Raw genomic sequence first — 11,920 nt, 5'->3', positions numbered from 1 at the left:
ATTAATAATTCATCAGTTAAAACTATATCATAGAAATCGTTAGTATTCAAAAACAATTTGCCCCCAAAATTGTGCATGTAGAAAAAGGTACTACAAACTTAAAGTTGAAAAAGCAAAAACCCCAAATGTCAGAATGCAACGTAATTGCTCAGATTCTGTAAGGCTCAATCAAATGGTAAAAACTGTAAATTTGTACACGATATGACGGGTTAGTTTATTTCACCAGAGAAATAAAACTGAACAGGTACATTCCCTTTTCGCTTCTGTGGTTTAATTTACCTGCAATAGGAGTATGCAGTGACTTGCGTTTTTTACTTGGTGAACTTGTTTTAAGAAAGGGAAAAATAAACTTGCTCGTCCGTTTTCTATTTTTGCCATAGTTGACTTGTATTGGTGAAGTCTGAATGGGCTACGCCGCGTCATCGGATCCACAATTGTGAAGTCATCTGGGTACCTGGCTATCAGCCAATCAATCTCCTTGGGGTGAAAAGGAAAGTCTAAAGGCATGGCTGTTGCTCAACTCAAGTGGGGAGGACGCTCCAAATGTTTATCTCTTCTGGTGACAGGTGTGCCCGGCTGTAAGCTGAAACGCTTGTTCAGGTTAGTGCTTTATTTTCAAATGTTGCCTTGAAATGATAGGCAGGCAAGTCGGCGAAAGACAACTTTTAAGATTTTGAGCACACTGTCGAACCACTTTTATGATTTAGCTAAGTGATATACAATTTGAACTGAACTGAATGTGGCCTTATGTTAACCCATGCCTTGTAGTATTTAGTGATAAAAATAAATATACATGCCGAAACTGAAGTATAATAATGCCGCTGATTGCTTGATATTGTTTATGAAAGAACAGTGTGAACCATTATATGTTTAAAGGTGATAGAAACGACATTAAGAAATGTATGTTTCCATCAATTTACTCAGTGTATAACGTATATACACTTCATATAAACACAAGAGAATGACCCTAAAAAATACATAAATCCAGACGTACAAAAGTCTTTCTGTTTTTAATTCAGTTCATAGCACTGTAATATTAATGACGTTTCTACTGAGCCACTTTATCAACAAAGATATTTTTTTACGAGGAAAAAAGTAAAAATGGCCTTTTGAGAAGAAGCGTGTTTTAAAAAAAATTAAATGTTAACAGAGATTTTTTCAAGACTTCAATGCCATTAATATGACCGCACCAAAACTTTCAAAGAGCTGAGCTTTAAATGTATATATTTTTTGCGCATGCAGCAATAATGATTTATTTATTTATTAAGGAGTTTTATATAGCGCTGGCCAGACCTGAGGGTATCAGAGCGCTTTACAACAGTTTTAATGCAAGAGTCACACAATAAGGCAGAGGTATACATATTGGTTCGGAAGTCCCAGCGTGCTGTGAACCATTGAGGTAGGGAAGTCCTGAGATAAACTCGATGAGTGCACAATGTTTGGGCTGAACCTCATTCAGGGAGGAGGGAACGAGGAAGGGGTCGGAGAGTGTGGAAGAGGTAGGTCTTAATGACACAGTGTCAGGGGGCTGCAGAGTGTAGGCTTGTGCGCTTCGGCTGCGGTTATCGGTTCGGGAAGGCACAGTTGAGGAAGAGGTCTTTTAGGAGTTTTTAAATTTTACAAAGGAAGGAATAGCCTTGATATCAGCTGGGATGGAGTTCCACATTTTGGGCATGTTTCCAGCGAAGGATCGTGCAGCGGTTTTTTGTTTGCATGTTTTCATAGGGATGAGTAGTAGGGTGATGGAGCTCCTGAGGTTCCTTGTCTGACCGGCCTTCTTGAGTTTGGAGGCCAGGTAGTCGGGTTTCCCTGTGTGCAGGGCTTTGTGTGTGAGCCAGGTTGTTCTGAAGCTGGCACACATTTCGACTGGGAGCCATTTTAATTCTCTGAGTGCGGGTGATATGTGATCGTATTTCTTAACTCCGGTGATCATTCTGGCTGCTGCATTGAGAGTTGTTTTCAGGGGAGCTAGGTGGGATTTTACTGTACCGGTGAGGACTGCATTCCCATAGTCTAGTCTAGATAGCACCAGTGATTTAGTGGCTTGTTTGAGGTCCTTGGGCGGGATGAAAGGTTTTATTTTGTTGAGCACCTTCAGATTGAGGAAGGCACTCTTTGCAGAGTTCTTAATGTGTTTGTCCATGTCAAGGTTTGGGTCTATGGTGATTCCTAATGATTATACAGAGTTAGCTAGAGTGAGATTACCGTTGAGAGCATCGATTGCTTTTAACCATTCTACGATTTGTTGGGGATGAGGAGGATTACAGTTTTGTCTTGGTTGAGTTTAAGGTGGTTTATTGACAGCCAGTGTTAGACTTCTCTAAGAGTGTTGTTGAGTCTCTGAATGTCATCAATGGAGGAGGTTTCCAGATAGATCTGGGTGTCATCTGCATAGAGGTGGAGGGGGATGTTGGCCTTTTTGAGTAGGGTGGTGAGGGGTTCCATGTATATGTTGAACAGTTGAGGGGAGAGCTCTGAGCCCTGGGGGACACCTCTGCTGATGGTGTGGAGGTCGGACGTAATGGTTTTGATTTGTATCCTTTGGGAGTGGTTGTGTAAAAAAGAGGACAACCAGTGTAGGACCACCTCATCTGCGTCTACCCTATCTTGGAGAGCCTTAATGATTAGATTGTGATCCACCGTATCAAAGGCTGCCGATAGGTCCAGGAGAATGAGTAGACAGCATTGATCAGTATCTAGAGACTTGTGGATGTCGTCCACGATGTTGAGGATCGCAGTGTCGTGTGCTACAGCCTTATCTGAAGCCCGATTGGTGGGGATCTAGAAGGTTGATGCTGTCCATGTGCTGAGTCAGTTGTAGGAGAACACACTTTTCGAGGATTTTGGATAGGAGGGGGAGGTTGGAAACAGGTCTGAAGTTGTCAGATCGTTGGTGTCAAGGCCTGGTTTTTTCAGTAGTGGTGTGACTTGTCCGACTTTGAGGCAGTCTGGTATGACACCGGTTTTCAAGGAGCTGTTTATGATCTTGCACCAGAATGGGGGTAGGGAGAGTTTCAGCTTTTTGGTCAATTGGGTGGGTATAGGATCTAGGTTGTGAGATGCGGGTTTGGAGGAGGAGATCAGTTTAAGAATCTTAGCTTCGGGTATGGCGTTGAAGGATTTCCAGGCTTTTGTGAGGTACTTGTTTGTGCTGGCTTCGGTCTCTGGGGTTGGGCTTTTGTAGGAGGGATTGAGGCTGATGTCTAGTGAGAGCTCAATCTTGGTGATTTTGTCATTGAAGAAGTTGTCGAAGTTGTCGCACAGGTTTTGAAGGCCTGAACTCGGGTTGCAGAGGGCTTGGAAGTTTGTTACCTGATGATGTTAAAGAGTTCTTTGGGCCTGTTTTTCAAGTTGTCCAGGGCGGTGCAGAAAAAGGTGTTTTTTTTCGTTGTTGATCTGTTTTTGTAATTTCTTCGGGCTGCTTTAAGTTGCTCGCTAAGGCTTGTGGAGGGGTTGCTCCTCCATTGCTGTTCTGTAGCTCTTAGTTGTCTTCTTTCGGCGTTCATGTCTGTGTTGAACCAGGGTCTGGATAGAATGTTCCTTTTTTTTTTTATTTCAGGGGGGCTAATTGGTCTAGGATGGACATCATGGTTGTGTTATAGTGAGAGGTGAGTTCCGTTGTGGAGAGATCATCTGTGGAGATAGGCAGGAGTGAGCTTACCCTTTCCTCTAGGTCGGCCATGCTTACCTGTGTTAGGTTTCTCGTCCGTTTGGGGGGGTCTTGGGTGGGAAGTTGAAATATGATCGGTTGAGAGATGTGGAATAGGATTAGGTGGTGGTCGGACCAGTCAACGGGCAGGATGTGTTCGATCGGGATTGTATCACGTTGGGCGAAAATGGCATCTAGAATTGCTCCTTTGTTATAGGTTTAATCTGAACAGTGTTGGGTAAGGTTGTTCCTGTGTAGCAGCTCATTCAGATTCTGGATTAGCGGGTTGTTTTTTTCATTCCAGTGTAGGTTGAGGTCACCCAGAATTAGTTTGTTGGCGCCCCGGAGTGAACAGTGAGCAATCAGGTCGGACAGGTGGTCAATGAATGTGGTGGTGTTGCCTGGGGGATGGTATAGGAGATGGAAGTGTAGTGTATTGTTGACGCTTGTGTTAATGTTTGCGGTTAGGCATTCAAAGGTGTTATAGTTAAAGGTGTAAATTTCGGTCACGGACATGTTGTTGTTGTGAGTGATTGCTATACCCCGCCTATTTGGTCTTTTCGATCTTTGTTGATGATTGCAAAGACTGGGGGCATGAGAGTATCCATGATTGGTGGCAAGCAGTCATTTAGCCAAGTCTCGGTGATGAAGGCTATGTCTATGTCATGGGTGAGGATGGATTCTGCTAGCTCTGTGGCATGTTTGGTGGCTGATCTGCAGTTTATGAGCTTGCAGTTGGTGGAGGGTGCCTCTTTTTTGGGTTTGTTTCTAAGGGGGGCCATGGGGATGTTGGTGAAGGAGGCTGGGGGTTTAGGGGGTTTCAGAGGGGAGTGGTCTCTTCTGAATTTGGTGATCACCTGAATCTTGGATTGAGGGGTGGCAGTAGATGGAGTGTCGTACGAGGAGGCAAAATTTGCCACGTCACTCGAGGACATAGCCTCTCTTGTTCTTTTGGGTTTCAGTAACTGACTCGAGAGGGGGGTTGAGATCCAACTGGGGTGGGAAGCCTTGGGGAGCCTTTGGTGTGTGGGGTTGGAGATGGTGGGAGTACAGTGGGGATTTTGGGAATTCTTATGGAGTGTGGCGAGGTTGGTTAGGATTTCGTTAAAGCCCTGGATTATAGTTGCTAGCTGGCTTTCAAGCAGGGTGAAATGCTGCCCCGTCTCTTTCGTGGTGGGGTGGGGGGTTCTGGATGGGGTCCTCATGAGAGGGGGATGGCCTGATGATGCTATATTGCCGTCTTGTTGTTATTGTGCTGTCAGCTGTCAGGCTTTGAGTTGGGGCTTGGGGTGTGGAGGGTCGTGTTGTGGCATCTGCGTTCTTTTGTATGTGGGTATGGAGAGGTAGTTGGGAATCTTTGACTGTGTGTTGAGGTCGATCGTTGTTAATTGGGGGACGTTGTAAGTGGGGGGTGTTCGAGGTGAAGGTCGGAGGGGGGAAACGGAGCCTTGTTCTTGGTGACAGAGGTGCGGCAGGTGTCTTGTGGTGGAAAGATGGTGTTGTTGATAGAAGGCGTAGGAATGGTAGGTGCGCTCAGCTGAAGGGTGTGGCTGTCTGGGGAGAAGGAGTGGGTAGGGCGGGGGAGATTTGCCTGAGAGGGGGCAGTCCGAAGTGAGGGAAGAGGGAGTCAAATGTCTCTATGTTGTCGTTGTTAGCTTGGATCAGGACTGTGCCGTTGGAGTAGATGGTCACAGAGGTGTTCCCGCCCGCATCGTGCGGTTAGGGATTGAGAACGTCAGTTTGCAGCTATAAGGAGTGTTAGTAGCTTTGGAAATGTGGAGTTGTGATCTGAGGATGGAGTTCCACTTTTTGGGTCTTTCAGTGTTGAAAATGAGATCCATTTTGATCTGGCCTTTGGAGGAGCAATGATATATGTCAGCAAATAGTGTTTCTGGGTGTTGTCTAATCAGTTTGTGTTTGACTTTTTTTCCGCTTTGGGTTAGAGGTTGGGGGGAAACTAATCGAGAAGGAGTTCGGATGCATCCCAATGCATCCCAATTTTGATTATCCAAGCCACCAACGACAAATTAGGGTAAATGTTTTTTAATATATAATACGGAAAGAGTAGTATTGCTATGATGTAATTAAAATGTCGATACCAGCTATTTATTAATCAATTAAAGCTCCTTATACCTCAAAAGCAGGGCTTGGTATCAGACAAAGAAATTGCAGTGGTTAATGAGGGTGAAACCATCAAGGAGCCTGGTAGGAGTTACAAGAACCAGGGATGACCACATTACCAGGGAACCACATGGCAAATTATCACATTTACTTAAAGCTCATGAAATTCTTGCATCAGCTCTACACAAAAGCTTATTTTTAAAATTTCTGTCTGTAAAATGTAATCTATACTGGTCCAAATTAAGGTGTTATGACCACCTTATTGAAAACACAAATGATTTCCAACACTTTGAACAATAGTTGACATTTATTGTTTCAAGTAACTGATACCCAGTTTGGGCTATCCTTGAGGTTCACAGGTGACAACTCTTGAGCAGTATCAGAGAGTTATATATATTATCACATGCATTTAGATTCACTAATGAGTAACAGAACTCCTGCAGCTTTATAATAAAAAGTCCCAGGAAACCCAATTCTCGTTAGGTGGGATTGGCAGATGGAATTCCTCATCTTATTGTTCTGAGTCTTTTTCCCTATGATCATAAAGACTAAGTGGCACATGCATGAAGCATTTTTGTCTTCGTAAACGGGCCAATATGCAGAATCTGCCTGTTTACGAACGCAAAAAAGGCTTTTCACGTGCATCAAACCCAAATTGCAATTTGGTAACCTGTTACCGAATGGCAAATTGGGTTTTGTGATTTGGTATTAGGAAGGGGCGTGTTAAGGGCGTCCCTTTCTAATACCGAATCACATTGGTATGTATGAATGTTTAGTGACCGAAATGCGGTCGCAAAACATTTGCATTTTACCACCTACTTCAAGTAAATGGTAACCCATTCACAGATTTGAAGGGGTCCCTTTGTTTGTAAAAGCATTTTATTTAAGAGCAGGCAGTGGTTCCACGGACCACTGCCTGCTATTAAATAATGAAAGGAAAACATTTTCTTTTTCTTTTTGTAAAGCATCCCATTTTCCTTTAAGGAAAACGGGTTGCTTTACAAAAAAAGATTGCTTTATTTAAAAGCAATTACAGACATGGTGGGCTGCTGTCCCTAGCAGGCCACCATCCCTGTGATTTTGCGATTCCTAGTGGGTCGTAAATTGCGAGCTATCTCATTAATATTAATGAGCTACCTCATTAATATTTATGAGGTAGGTCGGTTTCCGACCCACTACGAATCTGTATATGAAACTCATGGAGTTTCATACATTGGAAATTGCATTACCTAATTGCGATTCTCAGAAAATCGCAATTAGGTCATCGCAATTTCTAATTTTGATACGTGTGGCCCAGAAACTCCTCTGCTTGGTTAAGTTGGAATAAACCTCTACATATCATATTAAGAAGGTGCATAGCAGTGATGTTCCACTTTTAGAGTAACAGCGCTGTGCTACATTCAGAATAAGAAATGTGCTATGTTAAACCAAATTATGTGGTTGATGATCATGTTTGCAATAGCCTTATTCAAAAACACTTGGGGGCAGATTTACAAGCCCCTTGCGACACATCTGCGCTGCTGTTGCGTCACTTCTGTGACGTAGCAATGGCGTAAACCATGCACCACGTTGCGACTTATTTACATCGTGACGCATCTAGGCAGATGCGTCACTTTGTAAAGCAGTGCGCCACATGAAACCTGCGTCAGGTTTCATGTGGACGTTCCATCCCAGGGTGGGTGTTCCATCGCAGGAAAGCCTCGTAAAAGTGACGCAGTGAAATCTACAAGATTTCATGGAGTCAGTTTTACGACGCCGCTGCGTCAAACCCTTATGCCTGCTTGAATCAGGTGTAAGGATTGATGCACCACCTTAAGTATGGGCGGCCCCTGAGCATTGTTGGCGTTGTTTCGCGTTTGCGGCACGACTCCAGCAATGCGCCACCCTTACGCCACAAGATGCAACACTCATCTGCCTGTCCTTTCGCCATGGTGCACAGCATTGTAAATGTGAAGCATCCGTGGTGGCGCAATGTGAGAATTGAGTGTCGCATCTATTCTGGCGCATTCCTGCTGATTTGCAGAGATGCGCCAAACCTTGTAAATTTGCCCCTCTGAATCCCAGCAAAATGTGTAAGGATATTTCTCTTTTGTGTTTTAATAATGAGATATCCTTCACATGGTTGAAAATACGGTACATATAATACTCCTCTATCGGGATTATAAGCATGTTTGGGCGCCTTCATGGTTAAATAACAATCCATTGTTTTCTTCTATATAAAACTGGAGTGTAGGCTAATTTAATTTACCCCAAAAATATTTTCTTTCAGCTATTGGTTAAAACTGCTGTTAATAATATTTTAAAGGATACTAAGCCTAGTACCTTAATTATGCTTAAAAAATTTACACAATGTAATCTTGTTTATAACCTGTGTCAGCAGCGTCACCGATAATCACCATGCTGTAAATACATTTTTACTTCTTATATAAAGCACTACCATGCCATACAATAAACTAATAACACTACACCAGAGGTCTTCAAACTTTTTTACTCTGAGCCCCCCTTAGCAAACTGTTTTGAGGTTGGGCCCCCCTCCAAAACATTATGGCAAGGATTGGGGGAGCGGGAGAGATATGTAGGGAGCGGGGCTTTCTAGATGATTTTAGGAATACCTTTTCTATAGCTTATGAACCGCACCAAATATGAGACTTATAAAACAGCAAATGCATCAAACAAAAACAGATATCTCAAACAAACTGCTCCCCATAATTGGGGTTTGTGAACCCCTCACACTCTTTGACCCCAATGCAACAATACCTGCTGCACTAATGGTAACTGCAGTCCTGAGTAGCAGGCTATCTCACCTGCCTCTTTTACCTCTTCCCCACCATGAGGGATCATCACCTCTGGCCTAATGCTTGAAAGTACAATACGCTCTGATGCCCCTGTTTTTTAAAGGTAGACAGTCATAAGTATGATGCAGTGGGCCCCCCAAATTCCTGGGCCCCAGTCCTGCTGCATCTGCTCCTTTATGACAACCAGCAGTGGCCACTTACACACTTGGCAGCAGTACCAGCTTCACTAATGAATGTCCCTTTTAGAAAAACAAAATCACTTATAATGTCCCCTTCTTTGGGGTATCTCTCTGAAGAAGCGGTCTCCTGCGAGTTGTAAACTTAAAAAATGAGTCTGCATACAGTGCTCCCTATTCTGGGCCTTCTCTGTGACAATATCTTTGAATCTCGCTTCTTTCCTGTCTCCTAGACCATTTTTGTGAGGCCCCAAGGTTCAAGAGGATTAGGGCTCTGCATCTGAATGCAACCCTGCTGGCCTTCTACCTGCCAACCCATGGACTCAGCTTTTACAAAAAAACTTCCCCTGAATGGTTAATACTGACTTTGAGATGCCAGTGCCTGAAAGCGAAGACTGTGGTGGTAGTGCAGAAAGTTAAAAAAGAAACCGGCCTTCTTACCAGCCATTAATTGATTGAGTCACTTAACCCCTTTCTGTGTGGGGCACATTCCCCCACTGTGCTGGGGGGAGCGGGGGGGCACGTACAGCGCCCCGGTGCTCGTCATGAGCCACGGCGCTCCGGTGCTCATGACGAGCTGAGCTTGTCATGACCACGCCCGTTCCAATGGAACGCTCAGCACAGCAGGGGAATCAGCCCAGCATGCGAGCGTTCCATGTAACGGGCGCGGTCATGACGAGCTCAGCTCGTCATGAGCACCGGAGCGCCGTGGCTCATGACGAGCTGACGTCGTCATGAGCACCCAAGGGGTTAAAGCCAGGGCCACTAGAATTTTGAGTTTCTGCAGCAGCGTTTCCACATAATTATCAGTTTACTGCATTTGCTGCATAATCTGCAGATTTCAACAACAAAAAATGTGATTCTAGCTCAAACGGAACAAAAGTTACTTAAAGCGTGACAAAGTGTTCCGGAGCAGTGGAAGGCCCTTTGCAAAGATTGACTGGTAATCTTGTAGTTGCTTACTGCTGTATTTGGGTGTGAAACTGGTACTAATGAGGTGAAATATTTCCTCTGACAGTGTTACAGTGAGTTAAAATGACAAAATAATGAAGTAATGCTAACCACAAAATGTGGCGCATTGTGCCGCATAATTTACCTTTTCTTGCTGCATAATTTAGTCAAACCTGCCTCATAATTTTGCCCTCTTCTGCTGAATAATTCCAGTGGATCTGCTTAAAGATTTATGGTGGCAAAGATCTATTCTTTTTAAGATGTCATGTAAAGGAGTTATCAGCTGGGATCTGGAATAGTGGAGACACTTACAAAAATGTCTGCATTAGATACAGTTTGATTACTTATTACTAAAAGTATATTTTGTAAGAACTTGTTTTATCTCAATCACTGCATCATTTTGCAGCAGCCTAGCTTAGAGTATGTAAATACTGTTTTAAAATAATGACTTATATATTCACAGTGCTTTCTGCCACAGGCTGAGACCTCATAATACTATAAACAGGGCCATTGAAATTATGCGGCAGGAGAACGCTAAATTATGTAGCATAATTGACTAAATTCTCCAGCAAGCAAAGGCGAATATGCTGCATATTGTGTGATAGCATTACTGCACTATTTTGCTATTTTTAGGCTTGTTAACATTGTCCTGGCCATTATTGCCCCTCATAAGTACCACATTAACATCCACATACAGCAATAAGCAACAGAAAGGTGACCAGTCTACCTTTAGAAAGGGCCTTCGACAGTGAGGTAACATGTGTTGCTGCATTTTTTTATCTGCAAATTATGCAGCAGACGATGGATTATGTGGCAAATGTGGGAAAACCATAACTATGCATTGTGAGTGCAGGGTGAGCGTGAAAGTGAAGGGTGAGAATGAGGAGTGAGTTGTCTGAATGCAGGGTGAATTCCCAGACACTTGAAGTTAATCAGCATGTTATTGACGGGGTTTAGGGTTTCAGATATAAGTTAAACTATTGCTATTATGGAATTAATCAGGGAATCGAGGGTGAAATAAATAATGTCCTGTTCCCTCAACAAACTTCCAGTCTTATGATTAGGGTTGCCAGCTCATTATTTTGATGTTGCAGACGGGACAAAAATAAACAGTCACCCAAAGCCCTATTTTCAGCACTTATCTGTGCGTACTTCGAAAAGCAAATATAAAGCACTGTTAAATGTGTTCTAGGGCTGCCTGAATGATTCATGACTGAAAATAAAAGGAACAGACAGAAAGTCACATTACAAATGAATACATACTTTTTTTTCATTTAAGACTCTATTTTGTGTGAGCAAGGTCTTTGCAGGTTCTTTAAACATACATGGCTGGCATTTTTTCTATTGGCAACCCTTTTATGTATTCCTTTTCATGAAATGCATTTACACACTACAGCTGTAAATGTATAATACAAATGTAAGGAATAGGCAGAGTTGGGGCCCAGGTACTGGAAAAAGAAAAGAAAAAACTAAGCTTTGGTAACCAGTTCCAGAAGGTATGTAAATGGTCTTTAAAGACCTGTGAAAAACTCGGTTGTGCTGGAGTCTTAATAAGGCTCAAGACACTGCCCAGCCGAGCCCCCAGCAGCACCCCCACTGACCTCTGGCCCCACGGCACTCTGAGGGCTTCAGAGTAAATTAAGACAGCATGGAAATACATCAAATAAACATCACTGTATTTCCCAGCGTCTTCATTTACATGAGCTTGCAGAGGCCTTTGCGCCCCCCTGGGAACCCATCCATGCACCCCAGGGGGGCGCGCCCCACAGTTTGAAGAACTGTGCACTACACCAATTGCAAGGCATTCTACATGAATCCCAGTCAACAATTAAGATTTAACTAAAATTAGTTCTGTGCATTTTCTAAACCACATGCTGACAAATCATCAATAAGTGCATGCATTTGTGGAACGTTATATGATATTGCATTGGATCTATACTCACAAATTATTTAGTTGTTAGGGCGTGGATTGAAGTGTTTGAAGGATGGGGCACCTGGTCACTGACTCTGGGAATTCGTCAAGTATTTAGAGACTTCTATGAGGCTTAGTATCGGGCGGAGGGGTTAAACAAAAACATTTAGACAACAGAATACCTTGGATTAGTCTCAGGAACTAAAGTTGTGTCTAAAAATTGTGCTTTCTTAGATGCCCCTTTCAGTAGTAATGAGGTTTAGGTGGCCCTTTCGACCCTCCCCTTTGGCAAAGCTGTTGGGGTTGATAGAGTACC

General features: G+C 43.3%; 1 protein-coding gene across 1 annotated transcript in view; it reads left to right on the top strand.

Moving 5' to 3' along the window:
- The first annotated feature begins 490 nt into the window (after positions 1 to 490).
- LOC144824986 (ropporin-1-like) overlaps positions 491 to 11,920 on the top strand; it is a 494,190-nt gene continuing 482,760 nt past the window's right edge. The window contains exon 1 of the mRNA XM_078683912.1: positions 491 to 600. The gene's annotated coding sequence lies outside the window, so the exon portion shown is untranslated. The remainder of the gene's footprint in view (positions 601 to 11,920) is intronic.

Source organism: Lissotriton helveticus, chromosome 3_1 (assembly GCF_964261635.1).
Source record: "Lissotriton helveticus chromosome 3_1, aLisHel1.1, whole genome shotgun sequence".
Classification (NCBI taxonomy): domain Eukaryota; kingdom Metazoa; phylum Chordata; class Amphibia; order Caudata; family Salamandridae; genus Lissotriton; species Lissotriton helveticus.
The sequence above is the reverse complement of the archived record's forward strand: the minus strand, read 5'-3'. Positions and strand labels throughout refer to the sequence as shown.